Source organism: Sebastes umbrosus, chromosome 17, assembly GCF_015220745.1.
Source record: "Sebastes umbrosus isolate fSebUmb1 chromosome 17, fSebUmb1.pri, whole genome shotgun sequence".
Classification (NCBI taxonomy): domain Eukaryota; kingdom Metazoa; phylum Chordata; class Actinopteri; order Perciformes; family Sebastidae; genus Sebastes; species Sebastes umbrosus.
In genome coordinates this window covers 5,259,726-5,277,181 of record NC_051285.1, presented here as the reverse complement: position 1 = coordinate 5,277,181, position 17,456 = coordinate 5,259,726, and the positions used below count along the sequence as shown (strand labels likewise).

The 17,456-nt window shown below is 41.8% G+C and overlaps 1 protein-coding gene across 1 annotated transcript in view; it reads right to left on the bottom strand.

Annotated features, from left to right (window-relative positions):
- Positions 1-17,456, bottom strand: part of gria4b (glutamate receptor, ionotropic, AMPA 4b) — a 185,227-nt gene that overhangs the window by 144,582 nt on the left and 23,189 nt on the right. Inside the window, exon 3 of the mRNA XM_037748409.1 lies at positions 4,129-4,213. The gene's annotated coding sequence lies outside the window, so the exon portion shown is untranslated. The remainder of the gene's footprint in view (positions 1-4,128; positions 4,214-17,456) is intronic.

Here is a 17,456-nt window from a genome sequence, read left to right as displayed (position 1 = left end):
GAGCCGGACCCATTTGTGATCTCAGCACTCCAGACGGTACTGCTTGGCCCAATCCCACTGTCCACACTCAGGGACTTTGTATTTTAGACACCTAAAAAAAAAAATCAATATCAGTTTAAGTGTACGCTATATTTAGAATATTTTCACCGCTTTACTCGCCGTCAGACAGCCCTTTCTGGCAGGGAACTGAAGCCGTTATCTATGCTCTCCAGCCACCACACTCCATTGAAAAGAGCTGTAATTTTACCTCGCAGAACACGTGCAGTGCGTAAATAACGATGGTGCAACCGGTGCGGCACACCGAGGCCCAGAAATCACCTTCACTGTGTCCATACTGCATCCGTTATATGCACTTCTGTTACGTCATGTAAACAAACCACGTAGGTTACCTATCAGCTGTGCGCTCCAGATCAGACTGGAGATGCACTTATCTTCCTACGTTTGTTCTTTTAAACAAAATCGCTCCTGGTCACGCACATTTGTTTAACGCCACTAATTTCTTTAACGCAGTAACGCAATCAAAGTTTCACAGGTTGTAGGCGGGCTCAGTTTTAAAGCTAGAGTGAAGTGGCATCACATGAAACTAGAAAACCTAAAGAATCTATTGGTACCAAACATGTCATACTATCTTGTCATGAAGGAGGTTACATAACGCTCCAAACTTAACACTAAATTTTGACAAGGAAAAACTGTCATGGCCATTTCCAAAGGGGTCCCTTGACCTCTGACCTCCAGATATGTGAATGAAAATGGGTTCTATGGGTACCCACGAGTCTCCCCTTTACAGACATGCCCACTTTATGATAATCACATGCAGTTTTGGGGCAAGTCATAGTCAAGTCAGCACACTGACACACTGACAGCTGTTGTTGCCTGTTGGGCTGCAGTTTGCCATGTTATGATTTGAGCGTATTCTTTACGCTAAATGCAGTACCTGTGAGGGTTTCTGGACAATATTAGTCATTGTTTTGTGTTGTTAATTAATTTCCAATAATAAATATATACATACATTTGCATAAAGCAGCATATTTGCCCACTCCCATGTTGATAAGAGTATTAAATACTTGACAAATCTCCCTTTAAAAGGTACATTTTGAACAGAAAAAAAATGTCATAATTTGCAATTAATTGCGAACAACTATTCTCCTATACTCTAAATAATTATCCTTTAAGCCAGTCATCAATTCCGGCTGGATCTTTGACTCTTTTATAGTCATTTTGATTATTTGCGTTGTATATTTCATTAAATAGTTGATACAAAATGCACAAACTGTCTCAAAAACTGACAAATTCGGTCAAAATTACCATTTGAAACGTGGCTCTTCAGTGTGAAAGCTGCAAAAGTCAGAGTGTGTTTCTGAGTGATGGAGAGAGAGAGGACTGCAGCGCAGCATATGGCTTTGTTTAGAAAATGCCTTTTTTGTTTGAAATGGCCAGACGGAGAGATGCAACCCTGAAAACAAAGCCAAGTCCTCCGAGGCAAACCAACAGGAAATGTGGGTCAGCACAAAAACAAGTACAACGTTGAGGAGAGCAGCACGTAAGATTCATAACGCCTGATATATTCCTCCTCTGAAATCTTGAGTTTTTTCCCTCCATTCCTAAACATCTTTCCAGCTCCATCATTAGTTCCTTCATTTTTAAATTCCAGCCTCATTTTCCGTCTACGATTGGGAAAAAATCTTCATGTGAAATCATCGTATCTGTGGCAGTAATTGCCCTGGCAGCCAACAGATGTGCTTTAAAGTGCTAATGCGGAAGCGGCGAGGCCCGGGTTGAGATGCTACATGAGGGATGTGAGCCGGAGTCAGCACATCCACGCTGATAACAAGCCCGGCGCAAAGTCAGTTAAAAGTCAATCAATGTTGTTTAGGGGAAACTTTGACAACTTCAAATGAGTGGCAGGAGGCTCATTTTGCTGTTTTGTGCCGAAAGGAGGAACTTTTCTTTTCCCGGGTAATGATGTGTTGGCTCTGAAGCTGATCTGAAGTCAGGTCCAGCAAATAAAAAGAGGAAGAAGAGGAGCACTTTGGCAGCCGCTGAAGGTGAGATAATGCACCTTCTGGTCAAAACGCCCTAACCTTTCCCAGACGCCCTGGAGAGTTGGTCTTTTGAAGCTTTTATATCACTTCCACTATCGAAAAAACGCCGTCACCCCTCTGCCATCCATCATCCCACCCAGTCGTGGGCTAAACCCCAAGCTGGGCTATTTATAGACTATCCAACTTAAGCGCTGCATGTGTCTAAACCTTTATTGATTCCAAGCCAGGGGAAACACAAGCTCCTGCATTAATGATCAGCCAATGAAAAAGGGCCTGTTGGCGTCTCACCATGTGTGTGTATTTGAGGGTGATTTCATACAATGCAAATAAGCAAGTTGACATTGAAACAATCTGTCGTGGCTTTCACCAACAAATCAGAAGAAATGCATCATGGTTATTTAAGGTTGGTGGCAGCAGGGGAACACCTTGTGGTTGAAAGACGCAGGTTTTGGGGAAAAACAAACAGCTTTTCAGAGACAAACTGATCGATTCACATGTACTGTAGTTAAAGCTGATCGAGGCAGGACTTTAACTCTAACAGCCTGAATCACAGAGCAGGGCTGCGACAGTGAAGAGAGTCCCATATGCTCCAACTGAGACCCTCTAAATTCATGTCTGCCTCAATTAAAGTCTGCTGTCATCGATGTGGGAACTGATGGGAAATCTTCAAACGGAGAATAAAGTGTCAAAAAGACAGAAAAGACCAAAAAGTCAACTCTTTGTTTCAGGGGTGAGCGAGCACCTTTTGAAAATCTTTTTCAAGAGAGACCACAATGACACTATTAGTCGAGGAGGGGGCAGACCAACAACAATCTTTCACTAACCTTAAAAACTAACCACCACACGTGCAATCATGATCAACAAATCTGCAAATTGGTTAAGGAATCTAAATTTAACTGCGCTGTCTGTGTTTCGGCTGGTTATCATGTAGAACCTGATGAACCCTAATTTGCTACCACTTCAAATAAATAACATAACTGCACCATAAAAGTGAGTGCAATTTAATCCTGCAATAGGTTTCCACTCCCGGGCCTACAGTGATTGATTAGTAAAAGTCATAACTGACAGATATATATATTTCCAATAATTAAAAGTGTCTTGATGAACAGAGTCTATAAAAGGTCATGATATACTGAACTGTGAGCTGAGTCCTGGTCCAGGTCTATACAGGATTTATATATATATATATATATATATATATATACTGAATCACAGAGTCCAGTGCTACAACCAGACGTCTGCAAGGCCTTGAAACTGAGACAAGGACCAAGCCTTTAACACAATTATGAGATTTCAAGAATAAAGTCATAATATTACGTGAAAAAAAGTCGTAATATTACGAGAATAAAGTCATAACTTTAGGAGAAAAAAATTCGTAATATTATGGGATTAAAGTCATAACTTAAAGAGAAAAAGTCCTTATATTACGAGAATAAAGTCATAACTTAACGAGAAAAAAAAGTCGTAATATTACAAGAATTAAGTCTTAACTTAACGAGAAAAAAAAGAAAATAACACGTAAAATTACTACTTCATATTATGACTTTATTCTCATAATAATACAACTTTTTTTCTCTTAAACTTCTGACTTTATTTTCATAATATTATTACTTTTTTTCTTGTAAACCTATGACTTCATTCTTGTAATATTATGACTTCATTCTTGTAATATTATGACTTCATTCTTGTAATATTATGACTTCATTCTTGTAATATTATGACTTTATACTCGTGATATTATGACTTTATTCTTGAAAGCTCAGATTGATTTTTTTTTCCTCAATGTGGCCCTAATACTCCGTCGTACCATAGACCTACAACAACGATAAATAAAAATGAAAAAAGTAAACAAAAAAACAGTTATTCATTTCCATTTTTATAAATCCACAGGGAGCCACTAGAGAGGGGCTAAAGAGCTGCAGGTTGCTGACCCCTGCTTTAGACACACAGAAGGCTTCCAAATAAAAAAAATAAAAAGATTCTCACATAGCTTATAGAAGCCAAAAGGCCAACATTAAACTGCAACCAAATACCAGCACATTTATACAGCAGTATGCCATAATAATTAACCATGTAGCAGCCTTACCTGTCAGTCCAGAGATCAGAGGGTTCACCTGGAGGAGCCAATGCTGAGGTGCATTCTTTCAACCGGCCAGCAGGGGGCGGAGACTCTGGTGACAGAGAGAATATAGAGGTTTATAAAAAATGAGCCTACTTCTCACTTGATTTATTACCTCAGTAAACATTTTAAACATGAGTTTATGGTCTCAATCGCTAGTTTCAAGTCTTCTTCAATACAGCATGATGTTCATTTAGTAAATTATGGTCCCATTTAGAGTCAAATTCCTCTTTTGTCTGAGTATAATTTTGCTATCACTCACTGGTGGACTGACGCCCGATCCTGGTTCAGTTCAGCTCATTCAAGACAGGCTTTTCACAATAAGAGACACCTTTATGAAACAGTCCTCTGAGGGTTGACAGGAGGAAAAAACACTCTTGCATCACCCTGAACTCCAGATCCTGCTTCGTAGTGCAGGCCTCAGATACACAAAAGGTCAGTTTTTCAGTATATGTCCTCTTTAACTGCAGCTAAGCTAATGACAAACCAACAGACCTGTGGATGTAGATGTCTTCTATGCACCTGGCTTCACCAAACCACCACAATAACTCCTCAGATAACAGCTGGTAAATGCAGGATCACATTTATTTAAAAGGTATCTAGTCCTTGCTGGTGTATTAAGACATTTCTCTTTGTCTGAGTGTATTTCCAGCACTCATTAGCGAAGAAGTCAATCAATCTACAGTTCTTTCTGTCACCTACTGGTGATCAGTAGCTTTCTGGAGAAACATCTCTCAGAGGGACGATGCATACGCAGCCTAATTAGCTGCTAATTAGTTCAAACCGCTGGACTGAAAATGTTAACAGCCTGTTTAACCACCACATTACGCTGCTGTTCCAAAAAACAACAGAAAGTTTGTAAGGCTGAACTGAACGAGGGACGATAAGAATCACATTCCTGAGATTTCTCCAGTCTGCTCACACTCTCATCCTCTCTCTCTCCACCTGTGTGGAGGCTGGCAGATTTAATGACCAGCTAAATTTATGAGGGAAAGTTATGAATAATGTTTATGTATTAATCATTCATGGTGGCCAGCCAAGCACATAGACTACTGCTCCCCTGGAAATTACAGGCTCACCTCCACAACATAAATTATCCATCAGATTTCAATCAGCCCTTCTTGGCGCAGCAAGCCAGAAGCCCAACCTATCTCTGCGAAATACTGATGTATGCACAGTCCAGCTTCTGTGACCAGCAGGCAGCGTTAATCTATCAATCAATGTATGTACGACAGCTCGTGTGGTGGAGATGCACACAATCTATCATCTGTGTTTTTGTCTTGAATTAAGATGTCGTGTAGAATGTGGAGGCAATGTATCGCAATCAAATCAGTTTGCTGCAGATGTGCTGACATTAGTGGTGTTATTACGGCTAAATTAACATTTATCCCTCCCTGGTGTTTCAGGCTTTACTGAAAAGACAAACAGGATGGAAGAACTTTTTGTCCATCTGTCTTTCCAGCCCGTTCTCATTCCCAGGGCGTCAAATACAAAAGCTTTGTTTGGGCCGTCGGCGTTCGTTACCGCCGTACAAGGTACCTTTTATGAAACACACCAGGCGTTCCATTAACTACAATGTAATCCAAAGCAACAGTAAACGCTCCGAGTAAGTGTGCCAGGAGTGTGGTGACGTAGTTTAAAGAGATGCACCAGGTGGGTGGATGGGTCCAAGGCTTTCATCCAGGAGACTGCTGTTCATGTCCCGTGCGTCATGTTACAGTCAGCTGTTCGTTCGTGTCCCGTGTTCACAATGTTAGAAGTTTTAAGCCCAACCATGTTGTTCTTTCCTAAACCTAACTATAGTGGTTTTGTTGCCTAATCCTAATGACGCCAAAAAGGGGCGTGACGCCAAGGGGCGTGACAAAGCGGCGGTGTGTGATGAGTTGGGATGAGAACGTCTTGGTCTTTCAGCTCCTTTCCAGAGACCCTGTAATGGTCCTGACACTGCAAGCCGACGGTCGGCCGCCGGACAGTTTGGGGCCGTCGGTGAGCGTCTGTCGGCCGAGTTTTTGTGCTGTGTCCCGCACCGTCAGCTCTTATCTGCCCGTGTTGGAAGTTTTTCCAACATGGGCAGAGCCGGCAGAGCTCGACGGTGATTGGTGGTTCAGCTTCAGTGCACGAGAAGAGAAACGGACGTGAGTAAAGCAAGCCAACGAGTAAAGTCAAGAGGACACACACAGAAGGCTCTTCTCATTTTTCATCTTCATCTCATCTGATCGATCCAACAAACAGATGTTTTCACAGCGACATCTGGAATGAAGCTAAGCGGTGAGTGAGAGGGGTGGGAAAATGGTCGGCAAACGCCGCTTTGTTTCATGTACGTATCATAACAACAGCTTGTATATCCTCAGTCCTCGGTCTTCCTGTTTCCCTTTTTGAATGATGACTTCAGACTACCGCTGTCTGCTGGCGTGGAGAGTTATTTCATCTCACACAGGCGCAGAACGTACGTGCTAACTGGCCGTCGGCTGTAGTCTTTGTGGTGTGTTCGAGTGCAACTTTTTGGCCAAGATGAAGACGACGTGAGGCCACTCAACTCAAAAGGATTCTTCCACTCAACGACAGAAGAGTCCTGTTTCTCTTTCTGCATCTTTTTTATGAATTACTCCCAGTAATGCTACAACGCCGATGGCCGTGACAAAGAGTCTGTAATTTACGCTCTGAAAATGAGAACGGGCTGAGAGGCCACGTGGTATATAAAGTACTCACAGCAAAGTTCAATAGGGGCAGTACAAAATAAAATGTATCCTGTGAAAAGAAACACCAATTTCTATTTTCAAACATATGGTCAAGTGCAAACCAAACGTGTAAATATCTCACTTGTAATGTGTGGGAGGGAAGTTTGGATGCAATTGCTGTTACTACTAGAGATGTTTGGCAGTGTTGCCTGAGTTAAACACTTCACTGTCGGTGTTAATATTTACTGTTAGAAGGAGAGAAAACATGCACGGGGTTCAGATTAACATCGAAACATCTGAAGTGGGATTCACAGAGAGAGAGAAGTCAAAAGGACAAGAAGAGACCGGCTTGGGTGAAAATCCTCACTCTCTTCTTTACGTTACTGGTCCGGCGACAAAGCGGCAGAAAGCCAGCGCAATAATTAGTTTCACAGGAGTGGTGTGTTTAAGGACGATAAGCGTTGCTTTGGGTGAAGAGGAGTCAGCAGATGAGTGTAGCTGCTTGTTATCTGAGCAGAGCAGAGGGAGAGGAGCACACTGCTGGAATAACTTTGAGAGACAGAGGTGAGAGGAAGGAGGGACGCTGCAAGCAGCGAATGATAAAACCAAGAGATCAGGATCTGCTGCACATATTCCTGCAATTTAATTTGAGTCAGTGCGTTTGTAATGACTCTGAAGGCTGTTTGTGTGAATGCTGGGAGGCCTGTTAAAGTCATTGTGCTCACACAGCTTTTCCTCGTCTGCTGCATTCCCACGAGACACTGGAGTCAGAGAAGAAGATCAGACAATCGTCGTGGTGCTCACACAAGTTAGCATCATCGATACATGCCAACAATCATTATGCACGGTGCGTCGCCGTTGCAGCGGTGCATGTCAGGATGCGCTTGTCAAAGTGAGGCTGACCGCCGTGTGATGTGACTGTGAGGAAGAGGAACATGAGAGGGAGAGCCGAAGAAGTGGCTGCTGGGAAATCGGTCCGTGCTGCATGTTGAGATGATTTTCAAAGGAGCCGTGCAGCAGTGGTGTCAGACTGATATGGCTGATTGGACAGATTCCAGTTTGTGTTTTACTGTAGTTTAAATGAGTATTGATTTTTTTTTCTCTCTTTCTTTGACAGATTCTGTTCTTGATCAGCAGCTCAGTTGCAGCGTGTTTCTCTTCACTTCCTGTTACTGGAAGCATTTTGCACATCACAGAGAACCTCAGAGAACTGTGGATGCATACTGGACATAGAATCAGATCCTTTTAAAAATCACTGCTGATTTTCCATGGTTTGTATTGAATATATTGGAAGAGACATTTTACACCAAATTCACACGAGGCAGCAGCAAAATGAGGCTCCCCACAATAATCCGATTTTTCTGCTGCCACCAGGCGTGTTCATGTGTTTCAGACGGTAATACATTTGTTGTAACAAAGGTCAATATGTCACGGTGTAACAGGACTCTGTTTACTGATCGCACCTCTCCCAACTCCTGCTCGCTGAGCCCATCCAGCACAACGCGTCTGGCTCACGAAACTTGGACCAAGCGCATCCCCTAGTGTCCTCGCCGGACCTGTAGCGTCAGTTCAGCTGCACTTTGCCATAGACTTTGCATGGCAGCTCACCGCAGGCCGCACTTCGTCACTATTCTGGTGTGAATTTGGCGTCATTATCACTTTGCACCTGTCTGGTGTCATTCTTCCCATATAAGTTGATGAGAAGATTTCCCACCATCCAATGAGTTTTCATTTACTACATTTCTTCCAGTAATTAACGCTATAAGAGACGTGGTGTCACAGAAATGTCCTGGTTCTGAGAGATTGGCATCCCAGCCCATCAGGATCAGAGCTACATTTCAACCTCACTTGGAGTTAGGAAGGAGATGTCTCCTTTACTGCCCTGTAGGCTTTAACACCAGAGTCTTAAAGTATTTCATTATTCTGCTCAGCAATACGGACCTTTAGAGTCCCAGGATGGTGTTAAAGCTGTTTTCGAGGCTTTTAAAACTGCAATTAAATGTTGCTGCCTGACTCTCTTTTGCAGGTTGTTCAAGGTGGAACCTGTTAATTACAATCTTTCCACGCCGCAAAACAAATTTGTTTGAAATTAAATATTTTCCTAAGTGGATGACGATATGAGAGTTGGATAAACTGACTCAGTGTTGAAGTACGTCTGCATCTCTCCTCAGAGTTCACTTCAGGCCTGCTGCTATAATCTGAAAATCTTTGACCTTATGCTGAATAAATCTCTGAAAAAGACATAAATAAATGACAAAAGGTGACAATGCTGACGGTTTGTGGCTTTTTCATGAAAAGCCTGCCATTTGGTCCTTTGTCATCTGGACGAGCCTGTCGAGCGGGGCTCAAGAGGTTTCATCTGAGTTTGTCTCTCCGGAGCCAGTCACCTTGTCACAGCTATTCTTCTCACTGGCAGGAGGCAAAAGAGCAACGCAGCAGGTGTTAGCATGCTGAACATCCCTCCTGTTTGTTCACCGGGAATACACAGAGCAGAAAGGCTGTCTGAGAACGTATACGGAATGCATATCGATATATCGACACAACCGGTCATCCCTCTCTTTCCCATCTATCGTATCAGACACTAAGTGTTCGGCACAGACACACTTTCTCTAAAGCCCCCCTCCAGCCAGTTTTACTTCCTGTTTTTTTGGTTAACGTTCTTTCTCAAACAGATAATGGGGGTATGGTTAATAGTCAGGCGTTATTCATTACCATGGCAACCAGATGGCATCGTTTTTCAACACAGTTTAGATGAATTTACTGTTTATCAGACCACTAATGAGACAAGAATTAACGCATACCGACTCTCTCTTACTAGCTCTCTTCTTTACCGTCTCCTCCTGGCGAGGCGGCCATCTGTCTGCTGCAGGAGCCGCACCGCCGCGCGCCGGCCACAGCACACCGGAGGACGGATAGATATGTTGCAGATTGAAACATGCACCGTTTGAAATGCAGTTTCGGGACATTTTGGTGGTGCTAACACCGGCCGTTCTCGGTGTTAGTACCTCGGTTCTTAGCTGTATTGCCGTCCAGCTGGAAACAGTAGAGCTTAGACACGCTGTACAGCGCCAGAAACAGTTTAAGGAGTCTCCCGGGAAAATCGTGAGGGTTGGCAAGTATGGTTTCTGTACTTATCATAAGCCCAACCATGATGTTTTTCCTAAACCTAACTAAGTGGTTTTATTGCCTTAACTGCGAACGTTACCATAGTTCTTTTGCGTGGTGTACAAATGACACAGCAAAAGCCTAAAATGAGTCCTCATGACATGCGGAAACTCAGTGTAATGTCGTGCTATTTATACGCTTTCCTGTGTGATCAAGTTGCCCCATCACAACCTTTCTTAGATCTGCCTGCTCTAATTTTTGTTTGATATATTATTTGTCTCATTCGTGGTTGGAATTAGAGGTTTTATTAATTTTTAATGAATTAAAGACACTGTTTGTAGAATTAGAAAATGTACAACTTTGGTGCCCTCCAGTGGTAGCATCAAAAAGGCACTAGACTGTCCCGTCTTTTTATAATCCAAAATCCTGAAATACCTGGCTGTTGCCAGTGTTTGAGGCTATTTTAGTGCATTATTTTACACAGCGGAATTGATTTTTGAAGCATGAAGTGACACTGAAAGCCTCGGCCTTGACATGTGATGCCGGTTGGCAGAATGACGGATGTCCTTTAGCTGACCTGAGCTCTGAACAAAGATTGTGAAGAATGGTGGTTGTACATCTGGTGTCACCTTTTTAACCCCCTAAAATCTGTCAAATCTTTGCTTTGACTGCATGTGAAACACTGACTGCAAATTCACACCACCTCTCTCTCTGCATTAGCAAAACATGCATTTTAATGAACATATTACACTTTGTATTCATGCCTGTACATGCAGCATGCATACATTAAGTGTGCCTCAGTGTTTGGCTTCTTTGTGTAGTCTAAGTACTGCAGGCGCTCTCCTCCCCCCAGTGGGACTCTGTGATTGGGTGAAGTGTTCTGTAGTTGGTGCAAGGACAGCGCTCTCATTCATTCGTGTCCATGTTGTAGCTGCACGCCATCAACAGACAGCGGAGTGGCAGCTGATGTCATCGTTCCTGTCACTCATCAGCGACTCTGTCAGCATCATCACAGCCACGTCAGGTGATTTTAAACTCTGCTGCCTCTTAATTCCTCTTATTGACTCTGGGCCTTGTAATAGTACAGTATGTCAACATCAGTGGGCTACCTCCAGGTCTGAAAAGTGAAGCCAATGCTGAAGTGCCTTGATCTTGCATTCTTTCTAACAGCCAGCAGGGGGCGACTCCTCTGGTTGCTAAAAGAAGTCTGATTGTATAGAAGTCTATGAGAAAATGAGCCTACTTCTCACTGGATTTATTATCTCAGTAAACATTGTAAACATGAGTTTATAGTCTCAATCGCTAGTTTCAAGTCTTCTTCAATACAGCATGATGTTCATTTAGTAAATTATGGTCCTATTTAGAGTCAAATAGACCATAAGGGCGGGGCTACCTTGTGATTGACAGGTCGCTAACACGGCGTTGTCCGTGCTTTGGTCTAACAACTTTAACCCTTTCACAGTGTGTTTTCAGTTCATCAAAGTTAATATTAACATTTTGGTCGCCTAAAAATGTCTTATTCAGTGTTCGGTTGTACTTTGCTCCACCCGCTCGTGTCACTTGTGGTTGCAAAGAACGAAGATGGCGACGGCCAAAAACCAAGATGCCGACAACCGAAAACCAAGATAGCGACGGCCAAAAACTAAGATGACGACTGCCAAAATGCCACCAAATTTGGTCCAGACAGTCATGTTCCCCTCATGATGAACTCTAATAACTTTGGTGATTCCTTAACTCTTCATAGCACCATCATCAGGCCTTAATGTGTCCAATACTTTGGTTTATGACCAAATACCGGCAAAACTTATGACATTTTCATCAGCTTCAGCTGTACTTTTCCACTACTAGTTTTAGTTTCAGGCTTTTGGAGGGTCCTCCCCATGTTGGGGCCCTGGGTACTAAACTCCTCTCTCCTCCCTCTGCAATATAAAGCGCTGTTTAAAGAACAATAAAATGTCGCTTTACTACCGGCCAATTCACATTTGTATGTTTAATTCAGAGAGAAATCCAGTTCCCAGGCTCTTCAGTTCACCTATCTTAATTAACAGTGGGGAGATAGCATTTGCAAATGTGGCCTCGGAGTGGTGACTCACCCATAATACGCATTAGAATAATTCCCTTTTCATAAAAATGACATATTTCAGCTGATTGCTTTAGCACTGCCAACCCTTCATTAGTCCATACGAATGAAAACGCAGCTCTACAATGAGATGGTTTTGGCCAATAAATTGTAACGGATGGGTAATATACACAGATTTCTCATATGCAATACTTTTATTTACCTACTTTCCTGCTCTCTCCAGGAACTAGTTTGACTTCATCCCAATTTACAACCAACCTCTTACCCTCGCTTATGTACCAACGCCAGTTCATCCTATTAGTCACTTTACACTTGACCTTTTTTTCAGACTAATACCTGCAAATTCAGTCCGACTGAGAACGCAGACAAAGCTGCTACAACCATTTCTACAGCTTAATAAAAAAGGTACCGATGAGAGTGACATCTCCCAAGAGGAAAGAGGCTTTTCCACCGTATTAAGTATCCACTCACTACGAGAGAATCGCAGAGACGTAATACAGCATAGCTGTCTGACAAATTTAAATGTTAAAGTAGCTGGGAGACCAAAGGCATTAATGTTTTACACACTCATTTTGGGACATCCATGATAATTCATACAGAAGGATATAATTCAGGGACGTTTTCATTCATATTGTTATTTATTGCGCTGGTGTCTATCATTTATGCACATATACAGGTAAGTAAAAAAGTAAACGTTTTAAGGTCCTTACAGGTCAAATACAGACCTCAGGCTGCTACAACTTGTGTAGAAGACGAGATATTTGTTATATTTATATTATATATATCTTTAAATTCTTTACGGTGCTACGAACCAGAAGTCCATAGAATTCACATAAAGGTAGGGTACTCACAAATTGTCTACTTACATTTGTATTCATGTTTAATAAATAAATACAATTGTAAAAATTATAATATACAAATTTAAATAAAAAAATCTATATTTTTAAAGTTGTGAAGTTTTTATTTTTTTATTTATTATTATTATTATTATTATTATTATTATTATTATTATTATTATTAATAATATTATTATTATTATTATTTATTTTTATTTTATTTTTTTAGTTTGGACAGAGCCATGGTTCTAACTCACTGATATTTCAGAGCCATGGTCGGGGCCATACATTTTAACTTGCACAAACCTCAGTCAGATGAAGGATTAATGAGTCAAGCCGACTAACATATTCAACTAAACGACCCCTCTGCCCCTGGGATGGCAGTTTAACAAGGGTCATGCATTTTGGTCATTTTGCTAACTAGGGGGTTGGCATCTCCCCCTCATCCCCCCTCAAATTGCCTACTGCATATAAATATTAAACAGCAACCCTCTAAAGAGAAGGAACAACGGAGTCACAACCCCCTGAGTGGGTTAGTGGAGCGACAGTCATGATACGGGTATAAAACACGCCAGCGTTCATGCTGAGAGCTCGTTCCCCCCCCGTTGGGACTGAGAGGAGATATGATGGTTTATGTATGTAGCACCTCCAATCAGATCAGCAAAGTGGGTTAACCATGCGTCAGAATACACATGACGCATAAATAACACTCAATAAATCATAGGGGAGATGAAGCCATAATGATAGTTACATATTGTAATGGTGCTAAACAGTTGCACAAAGGTGATTAAGATGAGAGAGCGTGTGCATGCGTCACAATATCCATAATGCATCACAGCCTCAAGGCGCTCTGGAAAGTGTGGTGGGAATTGCCAACCAAGGCTATAAAAAATAACATCAAACATCACTAAACACATTCAACAGTGAATGAGTCGTCGTCTCACCGATTAAAAAAAATGGAGGGGCGCAGAGGCGCTAATGTCCTCCGGCGACATTTCTGTGAGCGGAGCTGTCGAGGATGACAAGCCTCTCGCAGAGCGGGCTTAGATGTCAGCAGGGCTGTCCTGACCAAAACATGTGCAGCTAGTGGAAAGAGACGTGCACCGTCAGTGAGACAGCTGCTGGTTTGATGAGGGTAGCCCTTCTGAGCATGAACAGTTTGGGGTTTTTCCTTCTATCTTTGCAGTGTGACATGACAACACACACACAGCGTCTGTCCGATGTGACAGAGTTGGTGGTGAATAATGCAGGGGAGGCTCTGTGCAGGCAAAGGGAGGTGGTAGATGGAGGGTGGGGATCCAGGTGGGGAACCATGGAGGGAGGATGGAGTTGATGTGGCCTGGAGGAGGTGGGGTTCACTTCACTTTAAGGTCAACAGTTTTTTGGTACAGCATGGACAACATTGCTTAGTGTCAGCAGCATGGTCGGCAACAGGACCTTTTCTCACCTGGTGCTAAGGGGGAACTTGACCACTACGTCGGTGTGCAAAAATAGTAAATTTTCGTGACTATATAAGGAAGTTCCCCGTTTTTTTGGTTTGTTTTTTTAAGGTGGTTACCATAGTAAACATTATACCTGCTAAACATCAGCATATTAGCATTGTCATTGTAACACATTCTCACGCCCAAATCGTCAAATACCGCCGCTTGGTCAGAGCCCCTCAGGATCAGAGACCGACAGCATCAGAGACCTCTAGCATTACTATTGGACGGACCGGTGACGGCGTGTCAATATACGCTCATTACATGCATAGTGTCCTTTCAAAATAAACTTCGTTTTTCACAGGAAGTTAGGTTTAGGCAACACACTGACTTAGTGTTAAGAAATGGTCGTGGTTGACGTTAACTTCACTGACTGGTGACTAACGTGACTCACGCGACTGCCCTTACCAAAAATAAGTTTATTCAAGCGTGCCATTAGTTTACTTCTTCTAAACTTTAAATAAAAGAGTGTGCTTTCAGTTTACTTTTTATGTACTTATCAGAGATATACTTAAGTATACTTGGCTTATACTGACAAGTATATAGAAAAGTATATTTTGCTTATGCTTATTTTGTGATAGAGTAGTTTGTAAATGTATGTTTTGATATGAATTAACTTCATTTCATCAAGAATTTTCTACGTTTTTCCATTCTCCATTCACCGTGGAGGCATGCGAGAAAAACAAATTTTCATCACATAATATCAAGTCAAATAGCAAAAGTCTCTTTATGTAATACGTAAATCATTTGCTAAGTACTAAGTGAAAGAAAACTTACAAGTACACTTGCAGTAAAAACTATTAAACGAGTGTGCTTTCATAAACTAAAATGTGGGCTACACTAGTGAACTAAATGTAAGTTCACTTGTAGTATAGTTCACTTCATAGTATAGCATGCTTTACAAAATACAACTTAGATGTAGTTGTGCACTCAAAGTTTACTGTTCTTACACTAAAAGTACACTTAAAAGTATACTTTTATGAACTAAAAAGTTTGCCAACTTGGTCCCAAGAAGTATTGAAGTAGTACACTTACAAGTATACTACTAGTACATTGATATTCATCACCTAGTGTTACTAAAGGGTGTCTCCTTGACAAGTTGGAAGTGAGAACAGGCACTCCACCGTGCAGCCTCACAGAGGTGCTAGCATGACTGCACACTCTTGGTCTACTTTCTGCTTTCCTATCATTTTAATCATCTCCCTAAAACCTTCTTTTTTGCAGTATTTAAATTCCACAGTAAGGCACCTTCAACATGCACCACATAAACACACGAGTGGTGATACAGCACTGTGACTGCAATGTCAGAGCACTTCATCAGCGAAACTCTGCAGGGCATCTAAACAGTATGCAGCCATTCATACCAATCTACTGCTAAGACTTTGCATAAGAGCTCTGGCTAGCATAGAGATGGATTTAGTGTCTGAGACTTGACAGCTGGGGAAATAAGTCAGAGGTCTGTTCTCGCCTCGTCTTCTGTCTGTCTTGTGAAATGACATTTGTATTCCTCTGATGGATTATAAAGTCATTTATTTATTTATTTAAAAAAAAAAAAAGGTTTGTTTGCAGCATATGTAATTCCTTGATAATGTTTTTTTTGTGCAGGGATTACGACATGGCTGAGGAAACTTATTAATATTGGAGTTAGGCTATTAGAGAGGAATGAATCACATAAACTGCAGCTTGACTTTGTAGGAATAAAGTGCTCAGAAAAAGATTGTGCAAAAGATAATTTCTGGCAATAACGAAGTTTGTGTATATCACACTTCACATATGTGTGTGTGCCTGTGTGTGTGTGTGTGTGTGTGTGTGTGTGTGTTGGGGGGATGAATGACCAAGCAAACATGAATGCCTGTAATCCAGTTATCCACTTACTAAGTTATTATCTTTGACCTTGGGGCGGGACACAGACAAGTTCTTTACCGTCTGATTCAGCCTGAAGAAGAAACACAGAGACAGAAAACAACAGCAGCCTCATGGCAGCGCTATAGAGGAAAAGTCAGCAGAGCTATTACGATTCATCCTCTGGGGAGCATGAATGTCTTAACAGAAGTTCATGGAAATCCATCCAATAGTTGTTGAAACATGGCCAATACTATCTGACATAAAAGAACAATTAAAGCTTGCCCAATTTAAACAAATTCCTCAAGACCTCTCTCCATTTTTCTCTCGTAAATGATTTGATGGACAAGCCGACTTTTGTTTTGTCTCTGGTTTGCAACCTCTACTTCTCCTTCTACTCTGTTTACTAGTGGATTACAGCCAAGTGTAGCCTACAGCGCCAACTTTGGACCAAACTACACTGTAGCTGAGTTTATTTGTTCCAAACCAGTTGATGTAAACGCGCCTAATTGACATTTCTTTTTTGCAAGAGTTTGCTTAAAATTCACTTGACAATTAAATGGAAACACAGCTATTGGCATCCCTAGAGCTGATGCTGCTAGCATGGCTAAAAACATACTGTACGTACATAGCCTACATGGCTAAAACAATATATGGGACACAATGACAAGAGGTCTGTGGAAAAAACAGTGTAAATGGACTTATATTGCGCCTTTCTAGTCGTCCGATCACTCAAAGCGTTTTACACTACGTCAGCATTCACTAATTGCCAAGACAAAATGGAAACACAACGTCTTTAGTTTGCAGGGAGAGAAAGGACGAGAAACTGATGAGTTGCAACAAACTCATCATTAGTGATTGGAGAGAGAGAGAACCACAGCAGCGAGATCTTCGCCCCCACAGGTATTATTAGTCCTTGGGACTCACTGTGTGACCTTTACAGACTGATTACAGTCGTGGTTTGGCATCCCAAGTGAATCAGTCGTGTGTGTTCTTGTTGTGTGAGAGGGTCAGGACTTTAATCTCTGGCCTCCTGATTCAGTAAGGACGACCAAAATCAATCAGACCTGTATGGAGGAAATCGATACCCATTAAGAGGCACCGAAAAAATAGTGCAGGAGGCAGGGAAGCAAAACAATTCTGCTCCGTGTTCGTGTTGTTGTGACGCAGCAGCATTTTGTAAGAGTTTATGAGGTTTAATCCAAAACTATGTGGACTGTATGTGTAGATAAAACACTATTTGTGGAAAGGTGTGTTTTTGTAATGTACATTT